Genomic DNA, 24,427 nt, shown 5'->3' on the forward strand with positions numbered 1-24,427 from the left:
TTTTTGCCCTTAAATAAGCCACACTATGTAGATATCAGAGAACAATTTAAAATATTGTTTCAACTCATTCTAGGGCACCTTTAAGCTTTGTATCAGTAAAAACCCGGTAGTATATTCGAATTATGGTACTTTCCCCCCTCATATCCCCCTGAGACCAGAGAATTATACCTTTTATTTCTGGAAAAAATCCTAATATCGTAATTTTGCATCATCGGAGGATTTTTTTTTGGTCAGAGCCTAAAGACTACAGCCAGTACAGGGTTTTTCCTGGGTCAAAAATGGTCTTCGGTGGTGGCTGACAGACATGGTCATCCACACACACAGTAAAAAAAGTACTCTACCTACGTGATCTGTGAGCGCAATACTGACAATACATTTAAAATAAATGCAAAGAAACCGTTTGTAATTTTTGCTTATCTTATTTTGACATCTGATATTATGTTTGATCTCTACCTTGATGCTTGTTTCTTTTGATCCTCAATTTTTACACTATTTACTGATAATTTTTGTGGCATAATCATATCAATATTAAAAAGCAGCATTAAAAAAATTAACAAATATCATAATTTTCTACCATATACAATTTAGTAAATGATCAGCTAGCTAAGAACTTTGTTCTGGTCTCACCTCACTCCAGTCTACACTAAATTAAATTTCACTACACATTGTCAACATAAATAATCTTAATGACTGTGGATGATTAAACTAATTCTTACTATCCACTCTTGCTAAATTGGGTAAGCACACTTACGTTCTCATTTCTGAGGTGTTCTGAGTAAATGAATACTGATTCGTTAGTTCAGTGTTGGACGGATCAGTTGTTCTATCAGTCGTTAAAATGATTCGATTCAAAGGAGTCATTGGTTCGCGAATCGGACATTAGCAGACGCGTTGTGTGCGAATCCCGTCTGTTATAACATCGCGAAAGATTTGCCAATACAGAAAACACTTCATAACTGAATATAATTTTTTCCCGTTTATTGAAAGTATGGTTTATGTCAGCTGGTCAGAGAAGAGTCAAAATTTTTTGAGCGCAGTTCACACCCAGCGGTAATTCAAGGAAAAAATTGTCTGAATGCGGCACGTGCAACATGGATTCGGTCTTCAGACCTTTTGATTTTGATTAATATGTGAAATATAAGCCAATATGTGAAATATGAGAAGACATAGACAGAGAGAGAGAGAGAGAGAGAGAGGGAGAGTGTGTGCACGCGGGGGAGTGGCTCTCTGCTCGTTCTCTCTGTCACTCCGTTAACACGGCCGTATCACAAGTGCAGCAGTCATCTATTCTACATCACTCATAAATCACAATAACTCCTCAAATAAGGCTTTGGCGGGACAAAAATTTGTCTTGGCGGCCGCCAAAAAATGTTCAATGCAGGAAAAACCCTGCAGTAGTAGGAGTTAGTTCTGCATGTTTTCAACCCGCCCATAGGGGTGAGATCTCACTCACAGAATGCAAATGCACTCGGCCGCTCAGTTCGGGCATTAATAACGGAGCGCTGCAGAGAAAAGTGAGTGTTTCAACTTTTCAATGAATTCCTATGAAAGTTTAGCTTCCAAATGCGATCTGAAAAATCACGCCAGACTGGACACGCGTCATGCATTCGTCTCAAACACACGTTATTGAAAAGACGCGTTCAGTTTTTAATTTTTACATTGAAATACTTAACAATTAGTTAATAGTCATGTGCCTCAAAAAGTAAAGTCATAACATAATGATACCTTTGCAAATTGTTAGCTAATGATTGATTAAAGGGGACATCTGGACGTTGACATGCATGGCTTTGACCCATTGTGGTAATTAACACATTAATTTACATGATTAGTTAATATAATATGTTATTAGGGAATTAATACATGACATCATATTTAATTAATAGCAATTCATATATGAATCTATTAATAATATAGAATGTTCATTAGTTGCTTATGCAGTAATCATTATTAAATGGTTTAGTTCTTCATGAGTCATACATTAACTCATGATTATCTGTGCCATAGTTAAAGGGTTAGTTCACCCAAAATGAAAATTATGTCATTAATGACCAGTGTTGCCACAGTTACTTTGAAAAAGTAATCTGATTACTGATTACTCCATTAAAAAAAACGTAGTTACTTTACAGATTAATTGATTTTAAAAGTAACTAAGTTAGATTACAAGTTACTTTATTAGTTACATTCAGCAGTTGCCGACAACACCCCTGCCGCCTCAACATGGAAGCGCATGGAAGTGCATTTTTAACAGTAACGTCAACAATGTATCTCCTGACATTTTAAGTTGAAATTAAAAAATATTTCCTGAAAAAAAACAAACATGTTTTGATATAAAATGTAATAAAGACAGTCTTTCTTGACTTCACTTAATATAAATACTCTCCCCGAGACTCAAGAAGAAAGCCAAAATATATATTTTTATTAAGGAAAATGACTAAAATAGTAACTCACAGACTTGGATAAATTACTTTATTCTGATTACTGGTTTGGAAATAGTAACGCGTTACTGGAAAAAGTAGTCAGATTAGAGTAACGCGTTACTGGAAAAAGTAGTCAGATTAGAGTAACGCGTTACTGGAAAAAGTAGTCAGATTAGAGTAACGCGTTACTGGAAAAAGTAGTCAGATTAGAGTAACGTTACTGGCATCACTGTTTAATGACTCGCCCTCATGTCGTTCCACACCCGTAAGATCTCCGCTCATCTTCGGAACACAGTTTAAGATATTTTAGATTTAGTCCAAGAGCTTTCTGTCCCTCCATTGAAAATGTATGTACGGTATGCTGTCCATGTCCAGAAAGGTAACAAAAACATCATCAAAGTAGTCCATGTGACATCAGTGGGTTAGTTAGAATTTTGTGAAGCATCGAAAATACATTTTGGTCCAAAAATAACAAAAACTACGACTTTATTCAGCATTGTCTTCTCTTCCGTGTCTGTTGTCAATCCGCGTTCATGACTCCGCAGTGACGCTGCTGACGTGTTATTTGGGGACAGGTTTTGTTATTTATTTATTTATTTTTATTTTGTTTGTTACGTTTACTCTTTTAATTTTATCCATCAACATGATCGATTTTATTTTCGGCACATGTATAATTATTATTTTTTTTCCAAACAAAGTCAGCTTGAAAATCACAATACTGTTTAATCATTGCTTTTTTTCTCAGAAGTCAACTGCCAATGCTGTGGTCCCACTGAAGCTGTGATCCGATTGGTCTTCTCTGCTCTGGTGGGCGTGGCTACTGTCGCTGTTCTGATTTATGACATCAGATCCACAAGAAGAGAGACACAGATATCATAAATATTGTAATATATCTCATAGTTTAATCTGTACAGATGCAAATGGAACGATCAAGTTTTTAAAAAATATATATTTTTGTGATTTTATATGGAGAAATATATCACTATTTGAGCAAAGAAATATAACGAGGCACAAGTATACACATTTTATGTGCTATTCCAGTATCATTTGCTTTATATTGTACTTTGTTTAATCACATAATTCTCTCTTGTGGTTTATATATTTTATATAAGTTTAGATCTCTGATCTGAGTAGAGGCAGAGTAAATATTGTGGTGCAATCTGTGATGTTTGAATGAACTCTAGTGGTGACTTTGAGGAACTGCAGATACATTTTCCATCATTAAAGACTGATGCTGTTTGACCATCATGACTGAACATATATACTATATGTGATCTAAAAAGAGTCTAGTAAAGTCACAGAGAAATAATAATATATGTCAAACATCTAAGATCAAACTAGACCAGCAGTGATATAATGAAATACTTCAAACTACTTTAAAATTAATTTAGAATGAATATTTGAAAACTAAATAAGCGGATATTATTGTTGTATTGTCAATATAAATAAACAGAAAATAAAATCAAAACTCTGATACCTGAAACTCGCAGATAAATTCAGCAATAAAACGTTTACAAGTTCTCAGATGGTCCAGAAAAGCTGATGTTGCCGTGATGTGAATGTGTTTTTAATGTTAAAGTCTCTCATATTCACAGTCTTAAATCACACACAGTGTCAAATATGTGTGTGAAACCATAAACATATTATGAATAAAAGCTTTGACATGTTAAAAGCTTGAGGGTTTGAATGTTTCAAATAATTTAAGACATAAATATTAGTATTGTAACTATAGTAACTATACAATTATTATTACAATAATCAAATCATTTATTTTACAGTACAATTGTCCTTCACAACGTTTTACATTATAATCACAGGAAATCTATATTAAGCTCCATACAAAAATTATTTAAAAATAAAAAATATATAAAATATTTGATGTTTTGCAAGTCATGTGACCATCGTTTAATTATTACAATTATATTAATATCTCAGAGGAACTTCAGGTAAATGCTTTATGTCTGTGTGTAGTTCAGTGTGGACGTGTTGAAGGTGTTTATTGAAATAAAATAATAAACTTGTTTTCCATCAGTTAGTTACCAAGGCAACATTTTGTTTAGTTTATGTTGAAGTACTATAACTGTAAATAAACTAATAAAACTATTGACACACTGACACAATCTTTTCACTTAAAAAATAATTTGTTTAAATAATGATCATTTCTAACAGTGAAACAGTTTTTTTTAAAACAGCACGCATTCATTTTGTTCACATTCTTTTATTAAATGCAAGAGTAAATATGATATTACAAAACAAACATGAAAATAAAGTGCAAAAGTGACAACCACATTCATATACTATAGAAGTATAATTCATTTTCTCATTCATTTCAAATTCTAATAATGAACCAAACAAACCAGCTCTGCTGAATCACAGTAATACAATCTGTGTTTTCAAGCAAAACACTTTGCACTTTGTAATATGCAAATACAGTACATTAATAACAATTCAAGTGATAACTGACAGTACAGTATGAAGCAAAACAATGTGTATGAGTTTTTATACACTTTGCACGTTGTAGTATGCAAATACAGTACATTAATAACAGTGAAAACTGACAGTACAGTATGTGTAGTGCAAATCTTCTTCACAGGATTTGTCCATTTAATACATTTGTAAATTAAATCATGATGATGTTGACTGTCCTGAGAGCTTGTGTAGGTTTGAGTTGTCACAGTACAAATGAGGTGTTAAATTATGATTTGAGTGTTTCCATCTTCCTAAATATCACAAAGCATTTGCTCTATGGATATGGATATGAATGCTAATTGGTTATTGTTGCATTGAATACATAATAATGTAGTAACTACAGTGAATGAGCGCCACCTAGTGGTTCCAGCACAATGAGTCTCTTTCAGAAACATTGGACTCCATCTGATCTACTGAGACCAGCTCAACCTTCAGGAAACATCTGGAAACAAACCTCTTCCTCAAGCACTTCACTAATCCATAATCTAAAACAAGGCACTTATTATAATAAGCATGATCAATGTGTTTCAGGTTTATAAGCTGCAACTACCAGATAATGTGAGTAACGTTCATCTTAATGTCCTAAATTATATGTGCTTCCAGAAACAGGTATAGGTTATTATTTCCATAACATGTAAAAAGTGTTTTATGATTAATAAGTATTTCAGGTTACAGCTCAACAGATGAAGTGTGTTTTTGCTGACTCGCGTCAATGGGAATAATGTTGCAGATACTCAGTCATAGAGAGTGGTGCAGGTCTGACGTCACTTTGTCGGCCAACCGGCAGTTCGCATCGCACCGGTTCCCTCTCCATACGGATTAAGATTTTTTTCCCACAGGCTTTTGGATTTTTGCAAATAAACAAGCTCTGTGATCAACAAAAGTTTATGATACTTGCACGTTTTGTCCATCAAGATAATTATCACAGATTAACAACTTTTGTGAATTTTGACGTCTAAATGCAGTCGCCAGAAGTGAAAAGCTAAAGGTCGGCTATAAACGGACGACACCACAGCCGCTCAACTTCAACGTCACCATCACTAAGCTTTAGACAACTGTTCAGTTTTTATCTCAAAACATTTTCCCAGAACGTTTGCGTTAGAATAGTTTATAAGAGCACAATTATGAGCATAATGAGGCTGTAAAAGTTGACCTGCTCTGCGTGATGACATTAAGGGCCCTATTTAGCGATCTAAGAGCATGGCGCAGGTTCACTTAGGACGTGTCCAAATCCACTTTTAGTTTAACAACAGAAAAAACGTTCTGTGTGCCCGGAGCATGGTCTAAAAGGGTTGTCTCTAGTCTCTTTATGAGTCATGGCTGTGTTTTGGGCTAAACGTGCAATAAACCAATCAGAGTCTCATCTCCCATTCCCTTTAAAAGCCAGTTGCGTTTGCACCATGACGGATTCGCTATTTATATCAAGGAATTTGCAAGAGGAAAGACTGAACGCTTTTCCAGAGAATAATCCTTTTATTTTTAATATTTATAAATGTGTGTGATGCTGCGCGTCCCTGTGTGTGTAATAAGCAGAGTGTATGTGTGTTGTGCACCGCCTATAGGGGCATATTACTAACACACCCTTTAAATAACACAAAAATACTGCGCTATTGACTTTAGAGCAGGTTTTTGTTGGTCGTTTTCAGTTCCTCAAAATAGCAACGCGCCAACAATGCGCCTGAACACACCTGCACAACTGATTGCTCATTTTCAGACCAGTCTGCTGTTGCATTGCGTCGGGTGTATGATAGAGCCCTTAATGAATCCCATTTAGCCACTTGTTAGCGAACACTATTTTCAAGACACATAACAGCTTAAATAAGATCACAAGTGGAGTAACTGACGTGTTTATGTTGTAGAATAAAATGTAAAAGTGTCTTGAGCTTGTGTTCACCACAGACATTATTTCAGCCTTTTAACCAAAAACCCATTAAAAAAACCCCATTGACTTCAGGACGAGGGAACCGGAAGTGCTAAAATGCTAACTTGCTGCGTTTTAGCCTACAAAGTGATGTCATACCTGCACCACTCTATTGTTGGGATCCTCTCGGATCATGTGACCTTTCTCCATCTGTAAGGAAACAATAATTACAGAAGATTAAATATAGCGAAATGAACAGCAATTACAGAAACAGAAAAGCACATCAGCTATCAGTCAGTGAATAATATTCAGTCCGAAATGTTTAATTCCCATCGGGATCATTTGGATGGAAACTCCATTCGTCATGGGAAAGTGTACAGCAGAAGAGAAATGCAATACAAATATCGACTCGATTACGGCAATTGCTTCATGGAGTGTGTGGAGCTAAAGAACTCTTTGGGGTGTCTGTATGTAATACTTGCCCTTTCTAAAGCTAGCCATTTGTTCCAGCAGGATCTGAATCTGAAACACAAGAGTCTTTGTTCACAGCAAGGACAATAACTAATGACAACGATAAAGATATAGGCTAATTCTAATAATCGTTAAAGATAAAATAATAGCAGAGTCCACAGCACAGCTATAAACATGCACAGCGCCAGAATTTTTTCTCTACCGGTGCTAAGGGGGGGGGGCTAGACCAATATGTGGGGGACTGGGGGTGCTAAGAAAATAATCAGTATTCATGACGTCAGAGTTACCTCATAAAGAAATTGTTTTCTTTTCTTTTTTTAATAAAAGCAGCTATGGTACACACCACATTCATCAGAAGTGTAGTTTAAAATTATATATGGTCAAAGAATAGGGATATTCAACAAAATATATTTTTTATTTAGGTGACCACAAGACAATGACAAAAACCTTTTACATGCAAAGGTGAAAGACCATTGGCAGATCATTTAGCTTGTTTTAAGCAAAAACAAAATTTTGGAAACAAGAAAAAATATATTTTGTCATTTTACTTATCTAATAAATGCATCTTGATTTAAGAATGTTTAGATATTTAGACTAGAAACAAGACAAAAATACTAAGTAAGAAGAAATTTTTTTGAAGTGCGATTGCGTTTAGATGAATAGCCTATGTGAATATGTGCTGCGCACTTATTAAAAAAAAACACAACAAATATGATCTATAAGAAATGTAGGCTATTAAAAACAGAAAGACGTAGCCTATCGTTTCAGTCTTAAAGGCCGCGGAAACAGGCAGGTTTACGCACGTCAATCCATTCCCGACGTTCTTGGTTGCTTCTTTATTGCCCTAAGCGCGATCACTTAGAGTAGATCACTTAGAGTCACTTAGGTAGAGAGATTTTCTTGTGGTGCGGCGCCCTACGCGCAGCGTGTGATGCGCATGGTGGGAGCGTCAGCACTGTGTGTAGCTACATGTCTGTAGCCTAATGGCCTTCGATAAGGGCATTTCTCTCTCTGACTCCTCTTTCTTTTCTCCTTTTGGACCCCATCAGAGACAGGGTTTCCTACCTGCACTCTGTATTCTTTATCGAAAAACGGTCCATCTGATTCTCAACTGCTTGGGGGGGCTAAACCGGGGCTATTCAAAATTCTGACGGGGCTGTAGCCCCCCTAGCCCCGGTGTAGCGCCATCACTGGCTATAAAGATAACAGCACAGAGATATCGTTACCTTTCAGAATCCATCCTGACATTAAAGAGCGCGAACATTTAAAGCTCCAGATGAATAAACAGAATGATATCGGCCGCCAGCGTAGATGCTAATATATCATTATAGGCGTCGTTCTCACTGTGAACGGGCCTTTAGTGTTAGTCAAATGGTCAGTCTGATCTACAATGATGATGATTCAGATTTGATAGTCAAACGTGTGTTGTATTTCAGTCATTCTCAAAAAGGGCATGTGCAGCTCGTTCACAATCTGCATAATCTCCGCCCATTACAACGTGAAATAGCTACTTATACAGGTCTAACTTTTTCTAGTTGTAGTGTTAAACTTACTTGTTAAACTTAAAATACCACTGATGCTCAGAATAATCGTGATCCATAATTAAAAGGAAAATATGGCATTTTGTTCATGTATTGAATTAAATATCATAATGCCTATCTATCTTATAAATATATATATATATATATATATATATATATATATATATATATATATATATATATATATATATATATATATATATATATATATATATATATATATATATATATATATATATATATATATATATATATATATATATATATATATATATATTTCTTGTATAACTAATTAATTTGTTATTATGGTAAATAATAGATAGGCCTACTCTATTATATGAGATATTAAGTCAATAAAAAGTCAGTTTAAAAATTATGTAGCCTAGGTATTCTTAATTTCTAAAGACTAAATGACACTCACCAGTGACAGAAACACAGTGACAGAAGCTCCTGATGATGCTGAATCTGCTGCTGCTGATCAGTAGTTGATAAAGTCCAGAGTCTGTGTTTCTGGTGTTCGTGATGGTCAGAGATCCAGTCTGATGATCCATCTTCAGTCTTTCTCCGAATCTCCCACCACACAGAACATCTCTACAGATCTCACTGGGATCTCCAAAAATTACAGTGATGAGAATGCCATTAAAATACCATTTCATCAAATCATTTGTGCTTTTCACTAGACCAGGGTCTAAAGTGACAGATTCTCCCTCCATCACTGACTTTCTCTTCCCTTCATCTCGTTCAGAAGCTGAAACAAACCAACAGGGAAATGGAGGCTTTTTTGGAAAAAAAATCCGCAACAATAATTATCTGTGAATATAATTGTGCAGAAATTGAGAAATTCAGTAGAAATAAATACAAAATAAACTGTAAAATTGCTAAATATCAAGAAAATCGCGGATACTCATTAAGACTTATATATCTAAACTCTGCCTTGAATATATATTTTTTTACAGAACCGCACATAATGCATTACTACACTAAAATATAACTTTCTGCTTTATAATATTATAATTCTGCTTTAAATCCAAGATAAGCCAATATAACATATTTATAATGAGTTGCAATCATTATATGAGATAAAATCACAAACTATTACAAGATCTTAACAGACCGACACTTATTTTACTTCAAATCTTCTGCACGTTGGATCCCTAGTGAAATAAAAACAATGAGTATTAAATAATAGATGCACTTAAACAAATTATAAGAAATGTTATGAACAGAACAAAACTAACTGTTAGAAACTAATGGATCACCAGTGGAAAAACTAAACGGTTTAAAGCAATTCTGTTCTGTTCAATGACGGAGATAAAGAGAAAAACAGCTCTGAATGTCACTGATATAATAAACACAATATGATTTAACATAACCTGCTTTCAAACATAAAGACTCACCATCAACAGTAACACTGAAGATTGTTTCACGGTCGCTGACTTTGATGATCTCTAGTGTATATTCTCCAGAGTCTTCAGTTGTGATGTTTGTGATGGTCAGAGATCCAGTCTGATTGTCCAGCTTCAGTCTGTCTCTGAATTGCTCATTACTTTTATTACACTGAACATCTGTACAGATATAACTGAGATCTCCAGTGATGTGAGCGATGAGAGTGTTATTAAAATACCATTTAATATTTTCTTGTTGGTTTGTTTGAACACCAGTGAATAGAGTGACTGAATCTCCCTCCATCACAGACACTGAGACTTCATCTGCATCAACAGCGAAAACACCTGGAGAAAGAACGAACAGGTCAATAAATCATGTCTGGAATAGTGGAACAAGAATATCCAACAGGAAAGTGCTGTGAGAATGTTTTTCTACAGATGAAAATGCATAAAAGCTTCAATGATTCTCACATTCACTCATCGTCAGGCAAACAGATTATATGGTATTTATTGTGCATCAAAATATACAATGCAACCACATCTTGATTCATTCATTGCATTTTAATATTGCATATATTCGCATTAATACAACTCCGATGCATACTTTCATAAACCCTGATATGACTACAATTCAAGGAAGTTGAAAATTAATTTATTGCCATTTACCAACACATTATGGGTGCCATTTGCTTGTTGTAACTAGAGTTAATTTTTATCTTTTGTCAACACTGAATTCAATAATACACATATTTCACTGTTCAAAATGTGTATTGGTCAATCTTAGGTAACTGTCAGGCCAAACCGTTCTCTTTGGTTTACCGTTCCAGTCAATGCTGATCCGGCAAAGCCAACACACTAGGGGCCCTATTTTAACGATTTGAAACGCAAGTGTCAAAGCTCGAAGCGCAAGTAACTTTGTGGGCGGGTCTCGGCGCTGTTGCTATTTTCCCGGCGGGATAAATGGCTCTTGCGCCCGACGCGAATCTAAAATGGGTTGGTCTGAAGTAGCTTCATTATTCATAGGTGTGGTTTGGGCGTAACGTGAATAAACCAATCCGAGCGTCATCCAACATTCCCTTTAAAAGCAGGTGCGCAAGTTCCATTATGGATTGCTATTATTATGGCGTATTTACCAGGCGCACGCCAGGAGCGGTTCACAGCCGAGGAGACTGATGTTCTTGTAAGAGCAGTGAAAGACAGAGAAGTGAAGTTGTAATGTTGTACATTATGGTAAAGGTGATTTCACAGTCTTTTTTTTTTTCAGTCTTTCAGTTTTTTCAGTTTTTCAGTCGATTTTTTTTCCTGGTTCTTGACGGACAAACCAATTTGTCAGATGTCCTTATATACATATATGTCTTGCCACTATTGGGCAAACAGGTCTTATCCTTAATTATTACAATTAGCCTGAATCATTTGTAAGCTAGATTTATGCCTATTTTTTCACATCTTCGTGGCACACCACAATGATTTCCGTCATCTCATGTGTTAATATTTTTTTAGTGTTACAATTTATGATTTGCAAAAATAACTGTTGCATCTGTGTAGATTACATGAGCAAAGTGTATGCGCGTTGTGCACGCTATACATTATGGTCAAGCATGCGCCCTTAAAATAGCATAATGAACAACGCACAACACGCCACTGACTTTAGACTAGGTTTTTTCTGGTCAGTGGCGCAATTGTTTAATGGAACAGCAAAATAGCACCAGGGATTGTTTGCGCCGGAACACGCCTCCTTTTTTGCGCTGAACCGCCCAGGGAGCGCAAGTTCATTCACTAGTTTAGCGACGTGCTTCTGTGGAGGGAAAAGCGCACTTTGCGCGGGTGCAAAATAGGAATGACACATGCGTCAGTGTACAAAGTCAATTGCGCTGGGTGCAAGATAGGGCCCTAGGGGTGTAACGGTAAACGTATTCGTATCGAAGCGTTTCGGTACAGGGCTTTCGGTTCGGTGCACGCGTGTACCAAACGGTTCCGAATGCAATATTTAACAGTTAACAGTCGGCTTGTTTTAAGCACGGAACACACTTCAATCCGAGTTCCCACACGAACCTATTAAGTATTCAGTCCATTTTATCATGAAATTCAAACGATAAATGCCGTTTTGATGCTCTTTAATGTGACGTGACTGTATGACACTGTATCTACTGAGGCACGCGTCAGTTCAACTTCAAGCGGCAGCGCGGCGTGCGAGTGAACGCAATCATCTCTTCCTAAAGAATAAACATAAAATAATATCTCTTAAGGTATGTTGAGGATACATTACCACCAGAGGTGGGTAGTAACGAATTACATTTACTTCGTTACATTTACTTGAGTAAATTTTTTGGGTAACTTGTACTTTTAGAGTAGGTTTAAAGATGGGTACTTTTACTCTTACTCAAGTAAATTTCTTGTGAAAAAACTGTACTTTTACTTAGTTACATTCGGTGGCGTTCCTCCGTTACTGTCAAATGGTAATAATTAAATTATATATTTTTAAATAAGTTAATATGACTTTCGCAAGTCTCTCGCAAAACGTTGGAGAGGCTGCTTCGCGAGAGGTGGCTATGCATCACCCGCTTATAATTAGCGCGCGTTTAGTCGGAAGATGATGGCCGAAGCAGAGGAAGATGTGTGTGAGCTACGGGAGGCAGATTGCCCGTGGCCTCAAGTTCAGTCTATGTTTTCACTCCAAGATGTCAAAAAGCATAGTTTCATAATGCGATGCATGTTGTGTGCACCAAAACGAACTGACATCCCAGCAGGGGCGCCGCTAGCAATTTTGGGCCCTATGAAAGAAAATGATTTTGGGCTCTCTACCGCACCAACCTAGCTATCCAAAATCTTTGTCTGCTATTTAATAATACTGACCAATTAAGCTCCGCTTGCTCAACCCAGAATACCCCAAATGGCTGATGAAACATTGATTCAAATTAAGGTAAAATTTATACAAAATGAAATTAACTTTAAAGCGGTCAAAATCATGTCTGACCCACTCCGTGTCTCCTGGCATTGCGCATCTTACGATGTGTCCTTTCTCACTCATGCTGTTCACTTTTCATAATCAACATAGATTGACAACATAGATAGACTGACATAAAAAAATAACATTATAATATTTAAACATAAATATAAAACGAAATACCTTTTCTTAATGGCTACAACAATATAGTAGCCTACAGTACCGAACAATTTCATGTCGAAGTGGGATTTTAGCAAATGTCGTTTTACCCACGAACGGTTCATGAGTGGAGCATTTTGCTGGATTTTGCCAGAAATGCAGAAATAAGCCATAATTTTGTTATATTTGTAACTGTTTGGTAGATTATACATTTATAATTTCTATTACATTACTACTAGTACTGTTACTACTAATAAAACCAATCTCTGGGGGCCCCAAAAGTGCGTGGGCCCTTAGAATCGTCCCAACTTTCCCCCCCTTAGCAGCGCCCCTGCATCTCAGCATACAAGAATTCCACCCTGAAAAGAACATGTAGCAGTAAGTGTCACAATGATGCCTATATTTGAACACTATTAATGGTCATTTGGTAACTATGGGAAAGTTTCCCTTATTATAATACTATTTCACACACTGTCCGAGTGTTTTTCTCATATGCGCTCTTGTGCAAGCAATGACAAATCGTTTGAATCCTCCAAACAACACACGTCCACGAACAAACGTTCACATCTTCACATTCAGGGCCGGATTGGGACTCATTTTCAGCCCTGGAGTTCATGCCTTAGACCGGCCCACTTTAGTTCACGACTGACTATATTAAAATAATGTGATTAAAACCTCAGAATATAAGTCTGCAATAGGCGCACTGTTCTCTACAGCCTTGTAATTCTTTGTATTTTTGAAAAATATCATCATTTCCAATTCAGTGCAAAAACAGTAGCCTAAGTTTTTGCTTCACAGTGAAGATTTATTAGAACAGTAAATAACAGGACAGTATCAGAATCTATTTTCTTTAAGAATTAGTATTCATAAATATCCAAACATTGAAATGAAGGGAAAAAAAATCTAACAAAAATAAATATATATAAAAAAAAAAGATTAAAATAAAATGTATTGCACTTTCTAATGACAGTAGCATCTCTTTTTCAAGGAAACAGCTGCTTTACAACTTCAAATATTTTTCACAAATATGAGAACATTAGTTAAAGAATTAAACAAGTATTGCACTGTTATCTAAAAAATAATTGTTTTAGATTTAGCTTGTTTTAAGCAAAATAATAATAATTTTTAGGGTGTTTTTTTTTCTCCAGAAAACAAGACATAATTTCTTATGCCATTTCACTTGTCTAGTAAATGTATCTTGAATTAAGAATAATTTATATATTTTAACTGGAAACAAGTAAGATGCTAAGTAAGAAAAGCATTTTCCCTTTCGTTCAGTCACTACGACGTAACGTTAGTGACTAACGAATGGGGGTTTCGCTTAGAAGCCTATCAACTTCGAGCTTTGAGAAAACGCCCAATGGCGTGCCAATGCCATGGGCATGCGGAATTTGCATACGTAACTCCGCCTCACTGCGTGAGTATATAAGGAAGTACGAGGCAATATCGCATTATGTTTCTGCTTTCGGAGCCAAGAGTACCTACCTCTTCACTCCTACAGCCTTCTGAGACTCTGTCAGCTTCTTCGAGACGAGCAGCTTTCCAGTCGGTGTTGGTGTGACGGCGCGTTCCAGTGATCGCATACTTCCTGCCTGCTGATCTGTGCAGTGGTCCGCCTGACAGCTGGTGTGTGTTTCCCTGGGCGCTTCGGCATCGACTGCAAAGTTTCCTCTCACAAAAGAGCTTGCACGTGACGCGTCCTTTTCAGGATGTTTCGTCCGTGCACTTCTGGGTGCGGTAGATCGCTTTTCTCTTTTGACGGGCACGAGCGCTGTGTGACGTGTTTGGGCTTTCAGCACGCTCAGGCAGCGCTTGTGGATGACTCATGTTCCCTCTGCGGGAACCTGGCCATCTCAGTGCTTCGATCGAGACTCCGTGAATTCCGTGCTGATGCCGGAACGAGAGTCCCCTCCGCCACCCCCCAATCTGCGGTCTCCCCTGGAGGCGGCACTTTGGCTGGTGACCAGGGTGATCTGAGGGTGACGGTGTGGAACAAAGCTCCGACGCTAGTTCCTCGGCCCACACCCCCCTCTCATGCACTTGACCCGGTCCGCGCTCAGGCGTCTACATCGGGGCCGGCTCCTGCTGTCCCGACTGTGGCGTTTGGCGCGGCGGAAGAGGAAGTGATGTCTATCGCCGCATCACAAGGTGGGCTGGAGTCATCTGGGGATGAAGATTCGGCTGTGCTGCCACCTTCGGGTGCGCCAGCATTGCCCGAGTCAGACCCAGAATTGACAGCCATGCTGTCTCGGGCCGCCGCAGCGCTTGGACTGGAGTGGAACCCTCCGCCTCAGCCCGAGCGTTCGCGGTTGGATGATTGGTTTTTGGGGGCGGCGCGTCCGGACACCCGTCCGGCCGCTCCTCCAATACCTTTCTTCCCCGAGGTGCATGAAGAGGTCGCGCGTTCCTGGAAGTCCCCGTTGTCTTCCCGTGAACGTTTGGCGACCTCTTCCGTCTTCACCTCCCTCGATGGAGCCGCGGCTCATGGGTACACTGGGGTCCCCCCAGTCGAACGTTCTGTTGCGATGCAACTGTGTCCACAGAGCGCTTCGTCCTGGCGTGGTGACCCAAAGCACCCCTCCAAGGCCTGTAGGTTTTCGTCATCCCTGGTGGCGAAGTCCTATAGAGCTGCGGGGCAGGCCGCCGCTTCTTTGCATACCATGGCAACTCTTCAGGCTTACCAGGCCAAGTTGCTGTGTGATATGCACGAGAGAGGGGCTGATCCAGGACTCAGCAATGAGTTGCGTGCCGCCACCGACCTCGCTCTCCGGGCGACGAAGGTGACCGCACGCTCCCTGGGTCAGGTGATGTCCACAAATGTGGTCCAGGAGAGACACCTATGGCTCAACCTGTCTGATTTGCGTGACGCTGAGCGAACCCGTTTCCTCAACGCCCCCATATCGCAGGATGGGCTATTCGGCGGAGCGGTCGAGAGCTTCGCCCAACAGTTCTCGGCCGCTCAGAAGCAGACTGAGGCGATAAAACACATCCTGCCCCGGCGGTCAGCTGCTGCCTCCACCCAACCGCCCGCGCAGGTGCCTCAGCCTGCTCGCCGCCGAGGACGTCCTCCTGCGGCCCCCTCTACCTCTGCGCCACCCAAGCAGCAGCCTCCACCCGGGCCGCGCAGAGGCAGCCGCAGGAAGGCGTCCCAGTCCGCTCCAGCCCCGCAGCCCGCGAAGAAACGCCAGGCTAAGCGGCGCTCCTGATGCGGACGGCTCAGGGATGGGCAGTTCTTTCCAGGAGACGGCGGCAGGGCCGCTCCTTCCCCCGGTGGAGGGCAGGGGGAGAATCTTTTGTTCAGCTGCTGGCCCCCGGGTCAGCAGCACCCTAATGTGGTTAAAGAAAGAACTGACAAACCCATCCCTGAGCCCCCAGAGATCGGTGACGGCAGTGCGTGCCACCCTCGGGTCTCGCCACTCTCGTCCCTCTCTGTCGCCAGCCCCCTGGCAGAGCAGACCCCAGTGGAACGCGAGTCCTTCCCTGGTCTCCTCTGTCAGGGCGCAGCCGTTAACCGTGCTCCGACCCCTGGACGCCCAACAGCCTCCCTTTTCCGCGCCGGTAACGCTGCCTCGCTGCCCCACCCAGGGTACGCCTACTGTCCGTATGACCCTGTTGGTGCAGTCTCTGGAAGCCTGGCTTCAGCTTCCGGGGCTGTCCCGCTGGGTTGCCCGGACCATCAGGCTCGGCTACGCGATTCAGTTCGCGCAGGCTCCTCCCCGTTACAGGGGAGTCCGCTATACCGTGACCGGGGCCCATGCCCCCGTCATGCGTGCGGAGATTGCCACTCTACTGGCGAAGGGTGCGATCGAGCCTGTCCCTCCAGCCGAAATGAGGTCGGGGTTCTACAGCCCCTACTTCATTGTACCCAAGAAAACCGGTGGGTTACGGCCAATCCTGGACCTTCGCATCTTGAACCGATCCCTTCACCGGCTTCCGTTCAAGATGTTGACTGCGAAACTTTTCGAATGCGTTCGTCCGTACGATTGGTTTGCAGCAATCGACCTGAAGGACGCCTACTTCCATGTCTCCATCCTTCCTCGACACAGACCGTTCCTACGGTTTGCTTTCGAGGGGCGGGCATACCAGTACGCAGTTCTCCCATTCGGGTTATCTCTGTCCCCTCGCGTCTTCACGAAGATCGCCGAGGCAGCCCTTGCGCCCCTTCAGCAGCACGGGGTCCGCATCCTGAACTACCTCGACGACTGGCTCATACTAGGCCACTCTCGAGAGCAGGTTTGCGGACACAGAGATCTGGTTCTCCACCACTTAGCCCGTCTGGGCCTTCGGGTCAACTGGGAAAAGAGCAAACTTTGCCCCGTGCAGAGGATCTCTTTTCTCGGTATGGAGATCGACTCGGTCGCCATGTACGCGCAGCTTTCGAGCGAGCGCGCGCAGTCTCTGCTGACTTGCCTCCGACAAATCGAGAGCAAGAGTGCGGTTCCACTGAAACTATTTCAGAGGCTCCTGGGGCATATGGCATCTGCAGCCGCGGTAACGCCGCTCGGATTGCTTCATATGAGACCGCTTCAGCACTGGCTTCGCGATCGAGTCCCGAGATGGGCATGGCAGTCTGGCACGCTCCGGGTCCAAGTGACTCGGGCCTGCTTACAGACACTCACCCCGTGGTCGAACCTCAGTTTTCTACGGGCCGGTGTGCTCCTGGACAGGACCCCAGCGCCTCCTGCATGTCAATTGCCTCGAGTTGCTGGCAGTACGGTTCGCCCTGCACCGCTTCCGAGCGCTGCTGAAGGGCCAACATGTGCTTGTCCGGACAGACAACACGGCCGTAGTAGCGTACATCAACCACCAGGGCGGTCTACGCTCCCGCCGTATGTCTCAACTCGCCCGCCATCTCATCCTATGGAGTCAGAAGCGCCTGAGGTCCCTTCGTGCTGTCCATATTCCGGGAGTCCTGAACCACGCAGCCGACGAGCTCTCGCGGTTTCAGCCTCTCCCGGGAGAATGGAGACTCCATCCCCGGACGGTTCAGCTGATTTGGGAACAGTTCGGCGACGCACAGGTAGATCTGTTTGCCTCCCACGACTCTTCCCACTGCAGCCTGTATTATTCCCTGACCGAGGGCACGCTCGGCACGGATGCACTGGCGCACAGCTGGCCGCGGGGCCTACGCAAATATGCGTTCCCCCCAGTGAGCCTACTCGCACAGCTTCTGTGCAAGATCAGGGAGGACAAGGAGCAGGTCCTTTTGGTCGCCCCGTACTGGCACGGCCGGACCTGGTTCCCCGAACTCATACTCCTTGCGACAGCCCCTCCCTGGCCTATTCCTCTGAGACCGGACCTCCTTACTCAGAGACGGGGCACCCATTGGCACCCGCGTCCCGACCTTTGGAGCCTCCACGTGTGGCTCCTAGACGGGACGCGGCAGGTTTGAGTGGCCTACCACCTACGGTGGTCGCCACCATCACTTCCGCTAGGGCAGAGTCCACTCGGCATGCCTATGCGTTGAAGTGGAACCTCTTCGTCACCTGGTGCTCTTCCCGCCAAGAAGACCCCTGGAAATGCCCGATCGGGTCCGTGCTTGAGTTTCTCCAAGAGGGGCTGGAGCGAAGGCTGTCTCCCTCCACCCTCAAGGTATATGTGGCTGCAATATCTGCCCACCACGATCTCTTGGAGAACAAGAAGGTAAGTCAGCACGACCTGGTCATCAGGTTCCTGAGGGGAGCCAGGAGACTGAATCCTCCTCGCTCTCCTCTCGTACCCTCTTGGGACCTCGCAGTAGTAACCCGCACCGGTTCGTGGGCGGGGGGGTTGACGGAAGTGGGGGGGTGTGTACTTTTATTTACTTTTGTTTTATACAAAATATTCAATCAACTATCACAAACTGTGCATCATTTGAAAGCTAAAACACTCAAGATTCATGTTCTGAACTTGTTTTTGCAATAAATACACCAGAGAGGAAAGGGTTAAATGAAACGCTAAAGGACCGTCCATGTCAACATTAGCAAAATATCAGCGATACTCATCTTTCATCTCCTGTCGTTCAGATCAGATCGGACGAATCCAATAAACACCCGCATACATCTCTGTGTAAGAGTCCACTCTTCAAAATGCATCCCACTTTTTAATCCAAAACAACGAAAAAATAGGGAAAAAACTAAAAATCCTCCGTTGTTTGCAAGAGAGTTTTGAGTTAGCGTGATCAATCATGTCCATTTTCAATGAAATATCGATTCTATTCCGTGTCTGGCAAACTCCCCCTGCTAGAATAGTTTCTCCCACGTATTTTAAACCCTCCCCCGTCTCTCTCCTTCAATCAGAGTCTCTTCTGGGATGCATCATATAGAGGAAGTGCCTTACAGGCTTGGTGAGCTGTCAATCATTGCGCCCATGGTTTTCGTTGGATAAAGGCACTCGGTGCCCAGCCAATGCCTTTCCAACAAAGGTTTGATTGATGGACTTAGTAACCAATCAAAAGGCATTATCTTGCGCAGTTTGCGTAAGTAGGCTTTGGTGAATACTGTTTGTGCGCTGGCTGCGCGTTCTCAATGGCAGAAACTGCAGTGGAGCGCGCAGTCTCTCACTGACGCTTCCCATCAGCTAAATGAGTTTTTTACACTTTGTAATCTCTGTAAATAGTTGCTTTAGTTTTTCAGTAACTGTTTATCCATTATAATTAGTAGTATATTGCAGTTTATTGCAGATTTATTTGAATGAAAAACTACTCTTTACAATAGCAAATGTTCTGAAATAAATGGCCTTTTTGAAATGACGCCTAGACTTTTCTTGACATAAAAGCTCACAGAAGCTACATTACTGAGAGAATCATCCTCATATTTGAATCATGACATGATTAGACATTCAGTTTTATATTTAAGTTATTTTCAGGCTCTTAACATTAAATTATAATATTTTTTTCCCTAAGTGAAAACAAAAAACAAAAAACGTGAGTCACTTACATGTATATTTACATGTATATTACTCTGTTCCCATATTACTTTGAGTTATTATGACTCTTGGGTAGCAATATTTCAAGTGTCTAGTTTAAAATAAGACCAGGTTTATGAATATAGACCATAGGGTTTAAGAGCTGCAGACATTTTCATTTGGGTATATCGTTTTCAAAGAATTCTCAAAAATGGGGCGCTTGTTAAGAGGTTAACTGCTCTGCAGAGACCTCCCTTTGAGCCTTTGCGGTCGGTTGATATTAAGTTTCTGTCTATGAAGACGGCTCTGCTGACCGCATTGGCCTCAGTCAAGAGGGTCGGGGACCTGCAGGCATTTTCGGTTGACGAAGCGTGCCTGGAATTCGGGCCGGCTAACTCTCACGTGATCCTGAGACCCCGGCCTGGATATGTGCCCAAGGTTCCCACCACCACGTTTAAGGACCAGGTGGTGAACCTGCAAGCGCTGCCTTTGGAGGAGGCAGACCCAGCCTTGGCATTGCTCTGTCCAGTACGCGCCCTCCGCGCCTACGTAGACATGACGCAGTGTTTCAGGACCTCAGACCAGCTCTTTGTCTGTTATGGTGGAGAGCGGAAGGGAAGTGCTCTCTCAAAGCAAAGGCTGTCTCACTGGATAGTGGACACCATTGCTTTGGCTTACCAGCAGCAAGGCCGACCATGTCCCCTTGGTGTGAAGGCACACTCCACCCGGAGTGTGGCCTCCTCTTGGGCTCTAGCGCATGGCGCCTCGCTAGCAGACATCTGCAGAGCTGCAGGCTGGGCGACACCCAACACATTCGCCAGATGATACAATCTCCGAGTGGAGCCAGTGTCCGACTATGTACTCGCCCCCCCGAGGGGCCGGTGATGGGCCAGGCTCAGGTGTCTTCACTTGCTCGCCACTCCACTCCACGGACTGGATACGTGCGATATTTTCCTCAGGTGAGCTCCCCGAGAGCCCTGAGCTCCTCCAGCACTGTCGACGCCGACATCAGTTCAGTCTGCCCTTTCGAGCCCAGACCCTCATGTCCGGCCAGGTGCCCCATGTGCATGGTTCCCTCTGGCGACCCCCACATGTGTATTTCACCGTAAGTCTCCGCATTGAGCGGGTTTCTTCCCTTGGCGTGTCCCCGCCACCCCTAGGGTTAAAAATCCACCTTCGGCTGGTACCCTAGAGATCTTCCATATGCAACCCTCAGCGGGTCATATGTGTCTCTTAAGTCCTCCCCACGGGTAGGCATTTTTGGCATTTCCTCACTGGGATATGCTTCCCAGTGTACCTTGGTATTCCTGTGTTAAGTGGGAGTCCTTCGTCCGTACTAGTCTTACGACAGGGTACTCACACTTACGCAGGGCACTGGAAGACAGCTGAGTGGCGGGATTATATTGGGACCCCCATTCGTTAGTCACTAACGTTACGTCGTAGTGACTGAACGAAAGGGAACGTCTCGGTTACGGATGTAACCCTCGTTCCCTTAGGAGGGAACGGAGACGTAACGTCCCCTTGCCACATTAGTTGTGCTACCTGGAACGCAGGAGTTCAGTCTTGGCTCCTCAAGCAGGTAACATAATGCGATATTGCCTCGTACTTCCTTATATACTCACGCAGTGAGGCGGAGTTACGTATGCAAATTCCGCATGCCCATGGCATTGGCACGCCATTGGGCGTTTTCTCAAAGCTCGAAGTTGATAGGCTTCTAAGCGAAACCCCCATTCGTTAGTCACTAACGTTACGTCTCCGTTCCCTCCTCAGGGAACGAGGGTTACATCCGTAACCGAGACGTTTTCAGTGATAATGTTTGCTTATTCACACACTATGGTACAATAGCAGCTTACCTGTCTTTCACAGTGAGAGCATAAGTCTCTTCACAACTGGGTCCTGGCTCTCTTTCTGACACTAAATTTGTTAAATTTCTTTCTCACCACAAATATCCCCTTTTTACAAAGCTTTCTAATCAAGTCAAGTCAGTTTCATTAATGTATTGCTGAATCATTAGGTATCATTAATTATCTCAGGGCATTTTTCATTGAGCAGGGCTCTTCGTTACTATAGCGTACCGAAGTAATGACGTCACTTTGTAGGCCAAAACGCGGAAGTGAGTTAGCATTTTAGCCCTACCGGTTCCCTCGCCCTAAAGTCTATGGGTTTTTTGAATGGGTTTTTGCTAAATCGCCTGAAATAAGGTCTGTGGTTAACAAAGCCTCTAAATATTTTCACGTTTTGATCAATGACATAAAACACATTAGTTAAAACCTGCTTGTGATTTTTTAAAACTTTATTGTGTCTTAAAAACGGTGGCGCTAGAGAGCAGCACATGGAGTAGGACGCGTTTTCGCTCAGCTCCGTCACACTTGAGGAAATAAATGATCTAAAACTTCGTTACTCCTGCTAAATTTGATAATTTAGCATAACTAACACGGCAATGATGAATAAATCTAAAAAGACTGTAAAAAAGGCTCCGTCTCTGGCTGCCGATACGGTGGAAGGCAATCCAACAAGTCCGACGTTAGCCGATGCAAACACTTGCGTTCAACTCAATTCTGTTAATGAGACCACAGCCGCCGATGTTTTTCAACCTTTGGAGAGTGAAGAAGTGCCTTCACCTAGAGATATTCTGTCGGCCATTAGAAAGATGGACTGTTCCATGAACGCCAGATTTAACGACTTGGAGGTTTCCCTGTCAGGAGTGAAGTCAACACTAGCGGCCAACACATCTCGCATCGTTGACCTGGAGGGAGCTAGCACTGATTATGAGCGTCGAATCTCTCATTTGGAGCAGCTTTGTTCCAATTTCACAGGAAAAATCACAGGAGAATACGTCTATGAAGTCAAAGGTAACGGATTTAGAGGCCAGATCCCGCAGACAAAATATCAAGATTGCAGGTCTCCCTGAGAACGTCGAGAGGGGCAACCCCACACAGTTTGTATCTGGCCTGTTACCTAAGCTACTGGGCGAAGCTAATTTTCAGTGTCTATATTAATTCGCAAGAATATTCCCTTTCAACATTTGACCACTAAACAGGATACCAATGGTCGTTATCTTATTGTGACTGGCACTATTTCAGAAAAACATGTTACATTTGTGAATTTATACGCTCCTAATTTCGATGATCCACATTTTTTCAGATCCGTTTTTAATATGATACCTGATGTTGACTCCACTCATCTTATTATTGGAGGGGACTTTAATTGCATCTTGGACCCTTTTATGGATAGGCACTCCCCCAACCCTCCTAAACCTTCTAATTCTGCTACTGTTCTTAATAATCTAATTCATTCACTGAATATACTTGATATTTGGAGACTTCAACACCCTACTGACAAAGACTATTCTTTTTTTTCTAATGTCCATAACTCGTATACAAGGATTGACTACTTTTTAACTGATTTTAAATTAACCTCCAAAATCGTAACTTCTAAATACCATAATATTCTAATATCTGATCACTCACCTGTCTCTATAACAGTAGACTTTGGGATGGAATCCTCCCCCTATTCTTGGCGTTTTAATCCCACTCTGTTAAATGAAGACGGTTTTAAAGAATCTTTTGCCACCCATATCGCCAAATTTCTTACTCTGAATGATAAGGGAGACGTGTCTGATTCAACTTTACGGGAAGCTCTTAAAGCTGTCATTAGAGGCCAGATTATAGCTTTTCAAGCAGAACTAAAAAAGCAGAGGGGCAAAAGACTTTCAGAAATAGAAATAGAGCTGCCAGTGCTAGAGGATCATTTCAAACTTACATCGTCCAATTTAACTCTGTCAAGTATTATGAAGCTCAAATATGAATATAATACACTGTTATCTGAACAAGTTAGCTCCCTTTTATTAAAAATAAAACAGAAACAATTTGAATTAGGTGACAAACCCAATCGCTTGCTGGCTCGTCAACTTAGGGGCATACAAGCTAGTAGAGCCATAAAAACCATTAAGTTAAAATCCGGGGCCTTGTCCAGTAAACAAACAGAAATAAACAACGTATTCCAGGAATTTTATCAGGAATTGTACTCCTCTCAAAGTAAAGTAGACTCATTGGATATTACAAAATTCCTTCGCTCCCTTGGACTTCCTAAAACCAGTGAGGATGCAAGGGAAAACTTAAATTCAGACATTACATTGGAAGAAGTCTCTACAGCTATTAGAAGTTTTCCCAATGGTAAAGCAGCTGGCCCAGACGGTTTCTGCATAGAATTCTATAAAGCTTTTTCTAATCAAATTGGCCCCTTGATATTAAGAATGCTCAGCTCCGTCACACTTGAGGAAATAAATAATCTAA

Source organism: Gobio gobio (assembly GCF_949357685.1).
Source record: "Gobio gobio genome assembly, chromosome: 24".
Taxonomy (NCBI): Eukaryota; Metazoa; Chordata; class Actinopteri; order Cypriniformes; family Gobionidae; genus Gobio; species Gobio gobio.